We start from the raw sequence: 17,054 nt of genomic DNA on the forward strand, positions 1-17,054 counted from the left end.
AGGCCGTCTCTCCCTTATCTTCTCCTTCCCCTGCTCTCTTTCTCTCCTCTCGCTCTCTGTCTTTCTCTCGCGCCGCCATTGCCGATCTGCTCAAGGTCGTCTCTAGCCCGTCTCCGGCCACCTCTCGCCACCCCGACCATCTCGTTAGCTCCGCCTCGGCAAGAAGCTCCTCACCGTCAACAAGACCGAGCACCAAAGCCCCTGCAGCCTCGCATCGACGTCTTCTTCCTCCTCCGGCAACTGGAAGCCGCCGCCGTCGATTCGGTCGGACCGTCGCCCCTTCTTCGCCGCTGATGCGAGAAACGAAATCACCGTGAGCCCTCGAGTCTTTCCCCTCTCTCTCACGCGCGAATGAACCTCCAGAGCTACCTCCCCGTCGAGCTCCACTTCCGGTCGTCGCTAGAGCTCATCGCCGGCGCTTCCTCCGACGATTCCAGCCCCTCCTGCTACCTCTGCTCGATCGACCGTTTAACCAGTGTCCCGTAGCCGCAAACCGCATGCCAAATAGGGCCGTGTGGCCTCGGTTAGGCCATCTCCGGCGAGCCTCCGCCGCGGGTCTGGTCGCCGGCGACCACCCTCCGGTGGGCGTCGACGTGGCCGACCATTAACACGCTAATTAACCCCCCACAGACGCTGACAGAGGGCCCCACTAGTGAGTCAAACCTCACTTAGTGCGGGTCAGCGCGGGTTTAGTCTATGGGTCACTGGCCAGTGGACCCCACTGGTCAGGTTGACCTGGACCCGGCTGGTTGACCTGCTGACGCAGGGATGACATGAGCCTGACGCAGTAATAGTTTTTCCGATTTAATTTAATTCTGGAAAATTGCTAAAACTTGTAAAAATCATAGAAATTAAAATATAACTCTGATGAAAACAATTTATATATGAAAAATTATCAGAAAAATGCAAGGAATCCATTGGTGGCATTTATACATATGTTTGGACATTTTAACCTTGCTGAATATGACAAATTCACAATAGGCTTATAAGGGATATAATTGGATTTTGAAAATGAATTATATAGATCAAATAAACTTCTTTCAACCTGTGATGACTTGCATTAGATGAAATCAGCATCATGATAACTTGCCATGCTCATGCATCATTCTGAAGCATTTGCCGTGATTAATTTCTTTTGTTTGATCTGGCAATAGACCTTGCGAGATGTAGTTATCACCGGCATCGAAGAATAGCTGAGTTCTTTCGATCAACAGGCAAGCAAAACCCCTTTGAACATTCCGAGGAAACCTATTCTCTCGCTCCTGCTCTCATTTCTATGCATTAGGACAAAATGATTCAATTGATAGTTGTATTACGATAGTTGGACCTATTCCTTTGCATGACCGGATTTTGGTCACAGTAAATAGCTAAACCAATGCAACCTAGCATACCTGGTAGATGCTTGAGTCATGTGTGCTTTACCCTGTTATGCTTGCTATGCTTAGGTTGAGTTTGGTCCGAGCATCGGAATGATGTATTGGAATGATCATGTCCTATTGATGAGAGTTAAAGATGTGAAACTGATTTGGTAAAGGTAGCGATGAGAGGCCATGTAGGAGTAGATGGTGGGTTGTCTCATTGTCGCCGCATTTAGGACCTGAGATCTTGTGTTGGTGTTCCAAGACTAGCTACTACTGCACATTGGGTTCCGGTAACTCGACCCCTCTCGGCCTATTACCTACTCTGTTCTCAGTCCAGAAGTCGCAGTAGTTCGAAATGTTCATAGGTTGTGGCACGGCCTGCTAAGTGGATGAACGGCCCAGTCGGGACCGGCTTGGGGGCCCTGCTCACATCGTTTGAGTCCATGTTGGAAACGTCGGCCGGACTTCCATTATGGGTTCCAACTCAGATAGGCGACTATCTTGGGCGTGAGTCTTAGTAGGTTAACGTCCGTGGCCAACTCCCTCGCCGGGCTTCCGCTTGAAGGTTGCCGAGGTGCTAGTTTTATGTGCACTTGGCGATAAGTGGCGGAAGCATGTGTGATGAAGTACACCCCTGCAGGGTAACTACCTATTCGAATAGCTGCGTCCTCGGATATGGACTGCTTGGATACTTACATGGTTCATAGATAACTTTAATGGTTACTCTAAAATGGTCCAGATAAGTGTGAGTGCTATGGATGGCCTTCTCGTAGGATGACGAGAGAGGATCCATGGTGGTGTATTGATGTGATGGTTATGTGGACTCGTGTGTGCTTTCTCGTAAGGAGACGAGGGAGATATTAAAACTTTGTTGTAGAATAGGTTAGCCAAAGGTCAAAGCTGGCTTCTCTGCAATAAACCCCACAATTCCGTTCATTGATACTTGATTGATATGTAGTTAGCACTGATGTAAGACTTGCTGAGTACCTCCGTACTCACTGTTTCTTATTTACATTTTTACAGAATAGACGCCGCTCTCTCTACATTATCTCTTGACGTTAACATCGATGGATTAGCTTGGGAACCCAGACAGTTATTTGGCTCCTATGGTAGGGTCGTTGTAGCTTTTAGGCTCTTCCAGCCGCTTTTAGTAGATGTCTGTACCCAGACATGTAACTTCCGCTTGATGCTTGTATGCTCTGAATGTTGGGTCTTGTGACCCCTTCTGTTTGTAACATTAAACTATGTTGGCTCTTCGGAGTCTATTAAATAAATGATGTGTTGTAGAGTTATGTTGTGATGCCATGTTGTATCTACACATATCGTGCATATTGTGTGTATGCTTGCAATGCATTGATATGTGTGGGATTAGACACCTAGTTGTGTGCCTTGAGTAGTACTCCATACCGGGAAATGCCTCTTTGTGCTTCCACCGAGCCTTGGTAGCTTGCTACTGCTCCGGACACATTGATTGACCGACATGTATCCTTCTTGGTTGCTGTGTCTGTCCCCTCGGGGAAATGTCACGCGGTGTAATGGACTCCCTGTAGCTTGCTACGACTCGTCTACACTCGCTGATGACCGACACCTGCCTTGCTGGGTTATGTATGCATGCTCCTGTACGGATGTGCCACTTGGGTTCATAACTAGCCATGTCGACCCAGGTTCTTTGACATATGATTGCTGGCAACATAGTCATATACGTGAGCCAAAAGACGCAAACGGTCCCGGCCAAGGTAAGGTGGCAACCGGGGTGATTACCGTGCGTGAGGCCACAAAGTGATATGATGTGTACATGCTGGAGTTGTATGGCTTAGGATCGGGGTCTTGACAGCGTTGGTACAGAGCTTGACTGCCTGTAGGATTACCAAGCCAAAATGGTCGATGTTGAGTCTAGAAAATCTGTAGTTATATAAGGGAATTGATTGTGGAAGGGAACGTAAGGCTCTTTTTACTCTTTTCCTCGAGTCACTTTTTCTTTTCTATGGGGAATAAGGACTAGGTTTTCTTATCTGTCTACTAGGAGGACGAGTTACTGAACCATGGACTTATAGGATGGTTTCTGTGTGTCATTCTTGCTTCCATTAGAATTGTGAGAAGAGATGCCTTTGTTCTTGCTGCACCTCGAATCCATAATATTGAGTAGTTATGTTGCCCAGATCTCTTAAAGGATGCCTCATATTTCATGCCTATACAACCGTTATGCTGTCTGATTTTCTCTAGGATTGTGGTGTTTAGTGTTCTTTGTCTCTGAACCCTGGATTGTTTCAACAGGATGTCGCGAGTAACCCGGAGTTCTGCTGGCCGTGATCAGAACCATGGAGATGGTAGGGATGGAGAAGATTCTCTTAATCCGCCTTTGTTGACACGTGTTATGCTAGAAATTGAGAGGAATAAGCATGCCACCAACCGTCTGTTGGAGCACATTGAGCGGAATACAGCCTATCAGTGCAATAAGCTAGTATCCATCAGAGACTTCATCAAATTGAATCCACCCACCTTCCATCATTCCATTGAGCCACTAGATGCAGATGATTGGCTCCGAAGTATCAATAACAGGCTGCGTTATGCAAACGTGGCTGAAGGAGACAAGGTTACCTATGCCACATATCACCTTGAAGGTTCTGCTAGTCTATGGTGGGAGAACTTTGAGGCTATGCGTCCTTCGGGCCAAGTTACTTCATGGAAGGAGTTCTGTGAAGCTTTTCGTGAACATCATATTCCGCAGGCCCTGATAGATCGTAAGCAAGAAGAGTTTTGCAATTTGACTCAAGACAAGTTGGATGTAAATGCTTATAGTCGTGAATTTGGACGCCTTGCGCGTTATGCACCAGAAAAAGTATCCACGGATGCCAAGAAGCAAGCTAGGTTTAGGAAAGGTCTTAACCCAAAGCTTCGTCATGACCTCAGTTTGCATGAGTTCATCAGTTTTGAGGTCCTTGTGAACAAAGCCATCCAAGCAGAAACAAGCAAAATGACCTACGAGGAATCTTGCAAGCACAACCGTGATGCTGGATCATCTTCAACTTCTATATCCCAGAAGCGTAGGATATGGATCCCGAATGCTATTTTCACTCCGAGATATGTACCAAGGACAACCTATGTGGCACCTCGTCTGCCGATGCCAAGTGTTCCCCAGGATAATCTCATCAATCAAGCGTTCAACCCAGACCCCCGTCCTATATTTGGATCATGCTTCAAGTGTAGCAAGCCAGGACACTATTCAAGGGATTGTCCTTTGTGTGGTTTTGTTCCACCTCCTTCAGGAATGGGTGTTGTTCGTTGCAAGCCACCAACCAAGAAGTTCAAGGAAAAGTCAGTTGCTCTAACTCGTGGATGTGTGCACCATGTATCTGCAGAAGAAGCTCAAGATGATGATGATGTCGTGCTTAAGACGCTCCTTGTTAATTCTCATCCAGCTTCAGTTCTTTTTGACTCTGGAGCATCTCACTCCTTCATCTCCGAAAGTTATGCCTCCTTGCATAACACCGCTTTCGTAGATATGCCCACTCCATTAGTAATTCAGGCTCCAGGTTCCAAATGGCAAACTAATGCAGTAAGTCATGGGAACCAAATCCTTATTGATGGTCTAGTATTCCTTGCTTCGTTGATACCTCTCAAGACTTCAGACATCAATATCATTTTGGGGATGGACTGGTTGACAACTCATCATGCCAAAATTGATTGTTTCTCTAGATCTGTTCAGCTCACCCATACTTCTGGCCAGTTAGTAAATGTCTCATCTGGTATTACAAAATGCCATATATATGCCCTCAATGCCAATTCTCTTCCAGACGTTGAAAACATCCCAGTAGTCCGTGATTTTCCGGATGTATTTCCAGAGGAACTGCCAGGTGTCCCACCTGACAGAGAAGTAGAGTTTGTCATAGAACTTGCCCCAGGAACTGCTCCAATTGCTAGAAGACCCTATAAGATGTCTCCTCAAGAATTAGCTGAGCTTAAAACCCAACTTGATGAATCCTTGAAGAAAGGTTTCATCCGTCCTAGCTCTTCCCCTTGGGCTTGCCCTGTCCTCTTCATCAAGAAGAAGGATGGCACGGAACGGATGGTTGTAGATTACCGACCGGTTAATCTGGTCACGATAAAGAACAAATATCCGCTCCCTAGGATCAACGATCTGTATGATCAGCTCGTTGGATCTGCAGTCTTTTCAAAGATGGATTTGATATTAGGTTATCATCAAATCAAAATTAGGAACGGGGACATTCCTAAGACGGCCTTTGTCACTCGTTATGGCCAATATGAGTACACCGTCATGTCCTTCGGTCTAACCAATGCTCCAGCCACTTTCTCCCGCTTAATGAATTCGATCTTCATGGAGTACTTGGATAAATTCGTCGTGGTTTACCTCGATGATATTCTGATTTACTCGAAGAACGAAGAAGAACATGCTGAGCATCTTAGGCTGGTATTGATGAAACTTCGAGAGCACCGCCTTTATGCCAAATTCTCCAAGTGTGAATTCTGGTTACCAGTAGTGACCTATCTAGGTCACGTAATCTCGGCAAAAGGTATTGCTGTCAATCCCGAGAGAGTTCAGGCCGTTCTTGATTGGACTCCACCTGAATCGGTGAAGCAAGTTAGGAGTTTCCTTGGCTTAGCAAGCTATTGCCGCAGCTTCATCGAGAATTTCTCCAAAATTGCCAAACCTCTAACTGAACTTCTCAAGAAAGATAAGAAGTTCGAATGGACCCCATGATGCCAGGAAAGTTTTCAGGAGTTGAAAAGACGACTGACTATTGCCCTGGTACTTGTGCCCCCAGATTTCTCAAAGGACTTTATTATCTACTGTGATGCCTCGCGACAAGGACTTGGATGCATTCTTATGCAAGATCGTCATGTGATTGCATACGCATCTCGACAGTTGCGTCCACATGAGGAGAATTATCCAACTCATGATTTGGAACTTGCCGCTGTAGTTTATGCACTGTTAACCTGGCGACATTACCTCCTCGGTAATCGTTGCGAAATATACACTGATCACCAGAGTCTCAAGTATATATTCACCCAACCGGATTTGAATCTCAGGAAAAGACGGTGGGCTGAGTTGATTACGAATTACGATTTAGGAATATCTTACACCCCAGGCAAAGCCAATGTCATGGCTGATGCACTAAGTCGTAAATCCTATTGTAACAACCTCATGTTGCTACAAAATCAACCACTTCTCCCTGAGGAATTTCGTAAGCTTAATCTTCACCTTGTTCCTCAAGGATTCCTTTCTACCTTGGTGTCGAAACCGACTCTTGAGGATCAGATCATAGAAGCCGAGAAACATGACACGGGAATTTCCCGGATCAAGAGCAACATCGCCAAAGGAGTTGCTGGTCGTTTCTTGGTAAGTGATAAAGGTGTTGTATTCTTTGAGAATCGTTTGGTGGTTCCTAAGAAGCAACAACTTCGTGATTTGATTCTTAAGGAAGCTCATGAATCGCCTCTCACGATTCATCCCGGTAGCACTAAAATGTATCAGGACCTACGCCAGAGGTTCTGGTGGACTCGGATGAAGAGAGAAATCGCTCAATTCATTGCTAACTGTGACGTTTGTCGTCGCGTTAAGGTAGAGCATCAAAGGCCTGCTGGCACCCTTCAACCCGTGGCTATTCCCGAGTGGAAGTGGGAAAAGGTTAGTATGGATTTTATCACTGGTTTTCCAAAGACCAAGAAAGGGAATGATGCCATCTTTGTCGTCATTGATCGCCTTTCGAAAGTTGCTCACTTCCTTCTAGTCCGAGAAAGTATAACTGCTAGTCAGCTAGCAGACCTATATATTTCTCGAATAGTTTCTCTTCATGGTGTTCCTCTAGAAATCAATTCAGATCGTGGAAGTCTTTTCACTTCTTGATTTTGGGAAAGTTTCCAAAAAGCTATGGGAACTCATCTTTCGTTTAGCACTGCTTATCACCCTCAGTCAAGTGGTCAAGTAGAAAGAGTCAACCAAATTCTTGAAGATATGCTCAGAGCCTGTGTTATCTCATTCGGAATGAATTGGGAGAAGTGTCTTCCATTCGCCGAATTTGCTTATAACAACAGTTTCCAGTCTAGTCTGGGCAAAGCTCCTTTCGAAGTTCTGTATGGACGAAGATGCCGAACACCATTAAACTGGTCAGAAACCGATGAAAGACAGTTCTTTGGACCGGATATGATCCAGGATGCACAAGAGCAAGTTCGCATTATTCGTGAGAATTTAAAAACTGCCCAATCTCGTCAAAAGAGTCAATATGACCGCTGTCATAAGGAAGTAAGTTATGAAGTTGACGAGAAGGCTTACCTTCAGGTTTCACCTCTCAAAGGTACCCATCGTTTCGGTATCAAAGGCAAATTGGCTCCTCGTTACATTGGTCCTTTCCGTATTCTCGCTAAACGAGGAGAGGTTGCCTACCAGTTAGAGCTGCCTCCTCAGCTTTCCAAAGTTCATGATGTGTTCCATGTTTCTCAACTCAGGCGTTGCTTCAAGGACCCTGTCCGCGAAGTAGACCACGAAACGCTTGATCTCCAAGATGATCTGTCATATCGAGAATATCCTGTTCATATTCTTGATGAAACCGAGCGTAGCACCCGACATCGCACCATCAAGTTTCTTAAGGTTCAATGGTCTCATCGTTCCGAGAATGAAGCAACCTGGGAGCACGAAGATCGCCTTCGGCTTGAATACACCGAACTCTTCCCAACTACGCCTAAATCTCGGGACGAGATTCTTGTTTAGTGGGGGTGAGTTGTCAGAGCCCTAGCTTTCATTTGTTTGCCAAGCATTCATGCATGCATTATAAAAACTTTGATGTTTAAATAGGAAGTGATCAAACCCCCAATGTTTTGAAAAATTGTCAAGAAGGCAATAAAAATTAATACCTTAAAAGGAACCAGGAAAATGTTCCAAATACTTGGCAAAATATTGACATAAAGTAAATTTGTCAAACCAAAATTCTAGGTCACAGGAACTTTTTGAAAAGGATTTTTGAGTTGACTAAATAGCTATTTGGAATTGAATTATTTTGATTCCTTCTATTTTAAAGTTTCAAAAATGTTGAAACTTTTATGTGGCATTGGATATTATTGTCTTTGTCACATAATAACATTTTTGGGTTTTATATTTGGTCAAACAATTTATTTTAAATCCTAAAAGTAAATACCAGAAAGAAATAAAAGAGAAATGAAAAAAAACAGAGAGAAGCTTACCTGTCGCCACCTCCTGGCCCAGCCCACCAGGAGGGCCTCTCCCTGTCGTCTTCCTCCTCCTGCGAGAAGGCAGGGTAGAAGGTGAGCACGACATCTCACCTCGCCACCTCCTGCTCGCGTGGAGCCCCCTCCTGCCTCCACCGCGCCAGCACGAGGCCGTCTCTCCCTTATCTTCTCCTTCCTCTGCTCTCTTTCTCTCCTCTCGCTCTTTGTCTTTCTCTCGCGCCGCCATTGCCGATCTGCTCAAGGTCGTCTCTAGGCCGTCTCCGGCCACCTCTCGCCACCCCGACCGTCTCGTTAGCTCCACCTCGACAAGAAGCTCCTCACCGTCAACAAGCCCGAGCACCAGAGCCCCTGCAGCCTCGCATCGATGTCTTCTTCCTCCTCCGGCAACTAGAAGCCGCCGCCGTCGATTCGGTCGGACCGTCGCCCCTTCTTCGCTGCCGATGCCAGAAACGGAATCACCGTGAGCCCTCGAGTCTTTCCCCTCTCTATCGCGCGCGAATGAACCTCCAGAGCTACCTCCCCGTCAAGCTCCACTTCCGGCCGTCGCTAGAGCTCGTCGCCGGCACTTTCTTCCGGTGATTCCAGCCCCTCCTGCTACCTCTGCTCGATCGGCCGTTTCACCAGCCTACCGTAGCCGCAAAACACATGCCAAATAGGCCCCTTAAGTCTCGGTTAGGCCATATCCGGCGAGCCTCCGTCGCGGGTCTGGTCACCGGCGACCACCCTCTGGTGGGCGTCGATGTGGCCGACCATTAACACGCTAATTAACCCCCCACAGACGCTGACAAAGGGCCCCACTAGTGAGTCAAAGCTCACTTAGTGCGGGTCAGCGCGGGTTTCGTCTATGGGTCACTAACCACTGGACCCCACTGGTCAGGTTGACCTGGACCCGGCTGGTTGACCTGCTGACGCAGGGATGACATCACCCTGACGCAGTAATAGTTTTTCTGTTTTAATTTAATTCCAGAAAATTGCTAAAACTTGTAAAAATCATAGAGATTAAAATATAACTCTAATGAAACAATTTATATATGAAAAATTATCAGAAAAATGCAAGGAATCGATTGTTGGCATTTATACACATGTTTGGACATTTTAACCTTGCTGAATATGACAAATTCACAATAGGCTTATAAAGGATATAATTGGATTTTGAAAATGAATTATATAGACCAAATAAACTTCTTTCAACCTGTGATCACTTGCATTAGATGAAATCAGCATCGTGATAACTTGCCATGCTCATGCATCATTGTGAAGCATTTGCCGTGATTAATTTCTTTTGTTTGATCTGTCAATAGACCTTGCGAGATGTAGTTATCACCGGCATCGAAGAATAGCTGAGTTCTTCCGATCAACAGGCAAGCAAAACCCTTTTGAACATTACGACGAAATAATATTCTCTCGCTCCTGCTTTCATTTCTATGCATTAGGACAAAATGATTCAATTGATAGTTGTATTACGATAGCTGCACCTATTCCTTTGCATGACCTGATTTTGATCACAGTAAATAGCTAAACCAATGCAACCTAGCATACCTGGTAGATGCTTGAGTCATGTGTGCTTTACCCTGTTATGCTTGCTATGCTTAGGTCGAGTTTGGTCTGAGCATCGGAATGATGTATTGGAATGATCATGTCCTATTGATGAGAGTTAAAGATGTGAAACTGATTTGGTAAAGGTAGCGATGAGAGGCCATGTAGGAGTAGATGGTGGGTTGTCTCATTGTCGCCGCATTTAGGACCTGTGATCTTGTGTTGGTGTTCCAAGACTAGCTACTACCGCACATTGGGTTCCGGTAACTCGACCCCTCTCGGCCTATTAACTACTCTGTTCTCAGTCCAGAAGTCGCAGTAGTTCGAAACGTTCATAGGTTGTGGCACGGCCTGCTAAGTGGATGAACGGCCCAGTCGAGACCGGCTTGGGGCCCTGCTCACATCGTTTGAGTCCATGTTGGAAACGTCGGCCGGATTTCCATTATGGGTTCCAACTCAGATAGGCGACTGTCTTGGGCGTGAGTCTTAGTAGGTTAACGTCCGTGGCCAACTCCCTCGCTGGGCTTCCGCTTGAAGGTTGCCGAGGTGCTAGTTTTATGTCCACTTGGCGATAAGTGGCGGAAGCATGTGTGACGAAGTACACCCCTGCAGGGTAACTACCTATTCGAATAGCCGCGTCCTCGGATATGGATTGCTTGGATACTTACATGGTTCATAGATAACTTTAATGGTTACTCTAAAATGGTCCAGATAAGTGTGAGTGCTATGGATGGCCTTCTCGTAGGATGACGAGAGAGGATCCATGGTGGTGTATTGATGTGATGGTTATGTGGACTCGTGAAAAGGACGTGGATGTCGCCTAGAGGGGGGGTGAATAGGCGCTTTAAAATAGTTAAGGTTTAGGCTTGAACAAATGCGGAATAAAGCTAACGTTTAATATGTCAAGCACAAAACCTACAAACAACTAGGCTCACCTATGTGCACCAACAACTTATGCTAAGCAAGATAAACAACTAAGTGATAGCAAGATATATTACAATAAACAATATGTCTATCACAAAGTAACGTGCATAAGTAAAGGGTTCGGGTAAGAGATAACCGAGGCACGGGGAGACGATGATGTATCCCGAAGTTCACACCCTTGCGGATGCTAATCTCCGTTAGAGCGGTGTGGAGGCACAATGCTCCCCGAGATGCCACTAAGGCCACCGTAATCTCCTCACACCCTCGCACAATGCAAGATGCCGTGATTCCACTAAGGGACCCTTGAGGGCGGTCACCGAACCCGTACAAATGGCAACCCTTGGGGGCGGTCACCGAACCCGTACACGTGGCAACCCTTGGGGGCGGTTACCGAACCCGTACACGTGGCAACCCTTGGGGGCGGTTACCGGTACCCGTACAAATTGCTCGGGGCAATCTCCACAACCTAATTGGAGACCCCGACGCTTCCCGGAGCTTCACACCAGAATGATGGAGCTCCGAGACACCACCAAGCTTCTAGGATGCCAAAGCATCCACGAAGAACAATATCAAGGGTACTAAGTACCAAAGGTAGTAAGCTTCTCAACTTCTCACTTCCACGTATCACCGTGGAGAACTCAAACCGATGCAACTAATGCAATGGCAAGAACACATGAAGTGGTCAAGTCCCTCACACTCAAATCCCTCCACAACAACAAAAGCTATGGAGAAATATGAGAGGAAGAACAAAGAGCTCACAAAGAACTCCAAGATGAAGATCCAAGGGGTTCCCCTCACATAGAGGAGAAAGTGATTGGTGGAGATGTGGATCTAGATCTCCTCTCTCTTTTCGCTCAAGAACAAGCAAGAATCATTGGAGGGATAGAGAGTAATCAAGCTCTAAGTATGTCAACAATGGAGATAGAACAAGAGCTCAACGGATGGATAAGACCAAGGGGGAAGAAGACCCCCTTTATATAGTGGTGGAAGGAATCAGACCGTTACCCCCACTTTCTGCCCGAGCTCCAGCGGTACTACCGCTGGCTGCAGCGGTACTACCGCTGGCACTCCAGCGGTACTACCGCTGGGCCCCTGGTAGTGAAACGGCACTACCACCGCCAAGAAATTCTTCGCAAAAAGGTCCGTCCACGAACAACCGCTAGGCAGGCGGTACTAAGCTCCTGGAGCGGTACTACCGCTGACCAGGGGCGGTACTACCGCTAGCCAGCGATACTACCGCTAGGGCCAGCGGTACTACCGCCAACTCTAGCGGTACTACCGCCAACTCTAGCGGTACTACCGCTCGCCACTGAAACAGCCATAACTTTCACATACGAGCTCCAAATCGAGCAAACCCAAGCTTGTTGGATTCAGGACGACAAGGGCTATCCAAAATATCACTTGAGGGATATCAATTAAAATATTCAACAAGGCATGAGATATCCATTGACACATGCCAACTAAAAAGGAAACAAGATACCAATTGAAGGAAAACAAGTACGAGGTATCTAGTTTCCAAAAGAGAGCTAGGTTCCAACAAACCAAACCCTCGACAAATTTTCATGATGGCACAAAGCATCATAAAGAGCAAGGCTTGCCTTCCATCAACATACACTTGATGGGGATCAAAATATTTTCTGATGGGCGAATAAAGAGAGTGTTCTAAAGAAAATATGATAGCTCCCCCAAGGGTTGTGCATTATAGAGAATTTTCATTTAAATACAAAATGCACAAGATGGGATCATCACTTTCTCTATATCTATTAAAACACTAGACAAGTTAAAATAGATCCACAAGAGGCAAGGAAGACAAACGAAACACAAAATCCAATGCAAAGACGATTAGCAATTCCTACCACATGATGGGAATACAAATTGTCAAGGACAAGAAGTATTTTGGAAATGATACTCATTGGTAGATCGCAAATATATCCAAGATCATCTTTACCCATAAAATGCAAGCAAATGAAACTTGTAGAGCAAACATGCCACCTAGGAACAAGATAATTTCCAATATCAACACTAAGTGGCAATACCTCAAATGTACACATTCTCTAGGCTTGTAATATGCACATAGCATATTACTCCCCCATAATGTGATAACCCAACAATATTAACAAGTGGCAAACGAAAAACCAACAAGAGATAATTAATGGACCATTTAGAATTTGAATTTCTCATGAGTAAGACATACCACATAGAAACTAGATAATGTTGAAATATCAATACTAAGTGGTATTCCCCATGTATACACATTTATAGGATCGTTAGGTGTGCAAAGCACATCACTCCCCCATAGTGAAATAATCCATTAATCTCTCACAAGAGCCAATCAAAGATACAAACAAGATGCAACAAGGCTCAATACAAGACTCACATGTACATGATAAGCAAACCAACATACACATACTTGGTTATTTAACATAAGCAAGTTGGAAGCATAACATGTACAAACACATGCAAGGTACAAAACCACAACATGCAAAGGGGCAAGTAACTAACAATGTAAACAGTTTAAATACAAGTTACCGTAAGGAGGCACATTGGATATAAGATAGAAACTCGATAATCCAAATGACTTGGCTTGAGAAAATATGAATGATGAAGACCCCTTAATTCTTCATTATGTATCCAAGTCTCTAATGTCCTCCATGTTCACCTATTGATCAAGTTTGAGCTTGTTGGTCCCCAACCACGTTGGGTCCTAAGAGGTTAGTCACAATAGGCTTGGCAACCCAAATGGTACTTTTCTTGACACCACTTTGAGTACCAACAAACTTGGCAAACACATTGCCAACCTTATCCTTCCCAATAGAATAGATATCATAAATAATGATTGGGTTGGATAAATTACCTCTCGTGCAAGAAGAAGCGAAGTGACCCTTCTGACGACATAAGTAGCAACATCTACCCTTTAATTTCTTCCCTATTGATTTCTCAACATGAGGAGTGTTGGATTGGGTCTTCTTGGGAAGGGGCCTTTCTTCAACTTGTAGTTGAGTATGTGAGTGCACTTGTGGCCTCTTCCCTTGTTCTTTGTGACTTTGGGGCTTCTTCTTTAGTGGGCAAGATCTAACATGGTGCCCTTCAATTTTGCACTTGAAGCAAATAATCTTGGCCAAATTCTTGACTTGTTCTTGGCCCTCCTTCTTGAAGCTTTCGGACTTCTTCTTCTTGTTGGAGTTGAATCCAAGTCCATTTTTATCATTCGGGGATTTTTGTCCACACAAGACATTGTTGAGTGTGGACATCCCTTGATGACTCTTTTCCAAGTCTTTCTTCAAGGAAGTGACTTGGGCCTTGAGCTCTTTGATTTCCTCTACATGGTTAGTATCAACACAAGTACTAGAGGAAGTATAAGCTTCATTGTTAGAGCAACAAGGCATGGAAAGTAATTCATCACAAGATGTAGCAACATTATGAGTAGATGAATTACAAGGACTAGCACATGGCAATATAGCTTGTTGACTAGAAGTAGTGCTAATGTCCACATGAGGCTCACTCGATGTTACCTTGGTAGTAATAGCCTCATGAGCTAATTTTAGCACATTATGGGATGCTAGAAGATCATCATGAGATCTTGTGAGCATTACATGGCTTTCTTCCAATTTCCCATAATTGCTAGATAGCAACTCAAGTTGAGCCCTTAGCTCAACATTCTCCTTTAAAATGGATGCTTCACAAGAAGTAGAGTTAGTAGCACAAGCATCATTAATAGCAATAAGAGGAGAAGGCACCTTGGCAAGCTCTTTAGCATATGAAGCTTCAAGTTGAGCATGAGACTCGGTGAGTTCGATGAGCGAGCTCTTAATAGCCCTTGAGCCATTTCCGAGGTGCTCATAGTCCTCAAGGAGTTTAGCATGTGCAACTTGAAGCTTATCATTTTTAGTTCGAAAATCATTAGCCACCACGAGAGCTCTATCATAGGATCTCTTTAATCTAGATAATTCTAGAGCAAAGGTTTCCTCAAGAGATTCCTTGGTGGTTTGTTCATTATCAAGAGCTTGAGATAGCTCTGCGATCTCATTAGCGTAATCACGCTCATGACCTTGCATTGTCTCAATGGTGGCCTCATGCTCCTCAAGATTAGCTTCCAACTCCTCAATGTATTTCTTGCCCTCAGTGGCAATAGACATGATTTCCAAGAAGTTGGAACAAGCAAGTTTATTCTTATAAAGAGATTTAAAAATCATTTCACCCTTAATTTTTAAGGATGCAATATTATCACTCTCTTTATCATTATCCTCATCCCCATTATCATCAACATCATCATCATGAGATATATTGGAATTCAAAGTAGGAGATACCTTTGAAGCCTTAGCCATAAGGCAAAAGTGAGTCACAATAGATGATGATGTAGGATCCCTTGAAGCATCATTCAAGGCCACATCTTGTTCCATGGAGTGATGAATTTCCTCTACATTGTTAGCACAACAACTCGAGGAAATATATACATTTTTATCATGGCAACAAGATATAGGAGGCATATCATCATGAGATTTAGACAGACAGTTTTTACATGATATGCACGGACTATCAACACAAGCATGTGAAACATTTAGAGTGCTCGAAGTGTTAATGCCCAAAGATGAAGCATTGCAATAATATAGTGATGAGGGATCATCAACAATAAACCCACTTTCATTATTGCAATGGTCACCACTACTCAGCATATCATTACCTTGTGGTAATCCACATGTAGGTGAAGTAGATGAAGTTGAGAAGACCACATGACCGGAGGTGGAGGGAGAACAATCATCCTTGCAAATCTTGGACACACCATATTTGTCTTGAAGCTTTTCCCACAACTCATGAGCATCCCGGAATGGCATGAGTAGAAATATAACTACATTGCTCAAAGCATCAAAAAGCACATTAGAAGCTTGAGCATTGAGATAAGAGTTTTTCTCATCCTCTAAAGATATACTTTGAGAATCCTTTGGAGGAGAAAAACCCATATCTACAATTCGCTCTAAATTTGGGTCCATGACCCTAAAGTGATTAAGCATGCGAATTACCCAAACATCAAAATTTGTGCCATCGAAACTAAGAGTGTCAGTGAATCCTAAACCCCTAGTCGACATCCTTACTCTCTAGGTGGTTAAACCTGATAAAGAGAGACCTAGCTCTGATACCAATTGAAAAGGACGTGGATGTCGCGTCGAGGGGGGTGTGTGAATAGGTGCTTTAAAATAGTTAAGGTTTAGGCTTGAACAAATGCGGAATAAAACTAACGTTTAATATGTCAAGCACAAAACCTACAAACAACTAGGCTCACCTATGTGCACCAACAACTTATACTAAGCAAGATAAACAACTAAGTGATAGCAAGATATATTACAATAAACAATATGTCTATCACAAAGTAACGTGCATAAGTAAAGGGTTCGGGTAAGAGATAACCGAGGCACGGGGAGACGATGATGTATCCCGAAGTTCACACCCTTGCGGATGCTAATCTCCGTTAGAGCGGTGTGGAGGCACAATGCTCCCCAAGATGCCACTAAGGCCACCGTAATCTCCTCACACCCTCGCACAATGCAAGATGCCGTGATTCCACTAAGGGACCCTTGAGGGCGGTCACCGAACCCGTACAAATGGCAACCCTTGGGGGCGGTCACCGAACCCGTACACGTGGCAACCCTTGGGGGCGGTTACCGAACCCGTACACGTGGCAACCCTTGGGGGCGGTTACCGGTACCCGTACAAATTGATCGGGGCAATCTCCACAACCTAATTGGAGACCCCAACGCTTCCCGGAGCTTCACACCACAATGATTGAGCTCTGAGACACCACCAAGCTTCTAGAACGCCAAAGCATCCACGAAGAACAATATCAAGGGTACTAAGTACCAAAGGTAGTAAGCTTCTCAACTTCTCACTTCCACGTATCACCGTGGGGAACTCAAACCGATGCAACTAATGCAATGGCAAGAACACACGAAGTGGTCAAGTCCCTCACACTCAAATCCCTCCACAACAACAAAAGCTATGGAGAAATATGAGAGGAAGAACAAGGAGCTCACAAAG

The sequence above is a fragment of the Hordeum vulgare genome, chromosome 4H (genome assembly GCF_904849725.1).
Source record: "Hordeum vulgare subsp. vulgare chromosome 4H, MorexV3_pseudomolecules_assembly, whole genome shotgun sequence".
NCBI classification, from domain to species: Eukaryota; Viridiplantae; Streptophyta; class Magnoliopsida; order Poales; family Poaceae; genus Hordeum; species Hordeum vulgare.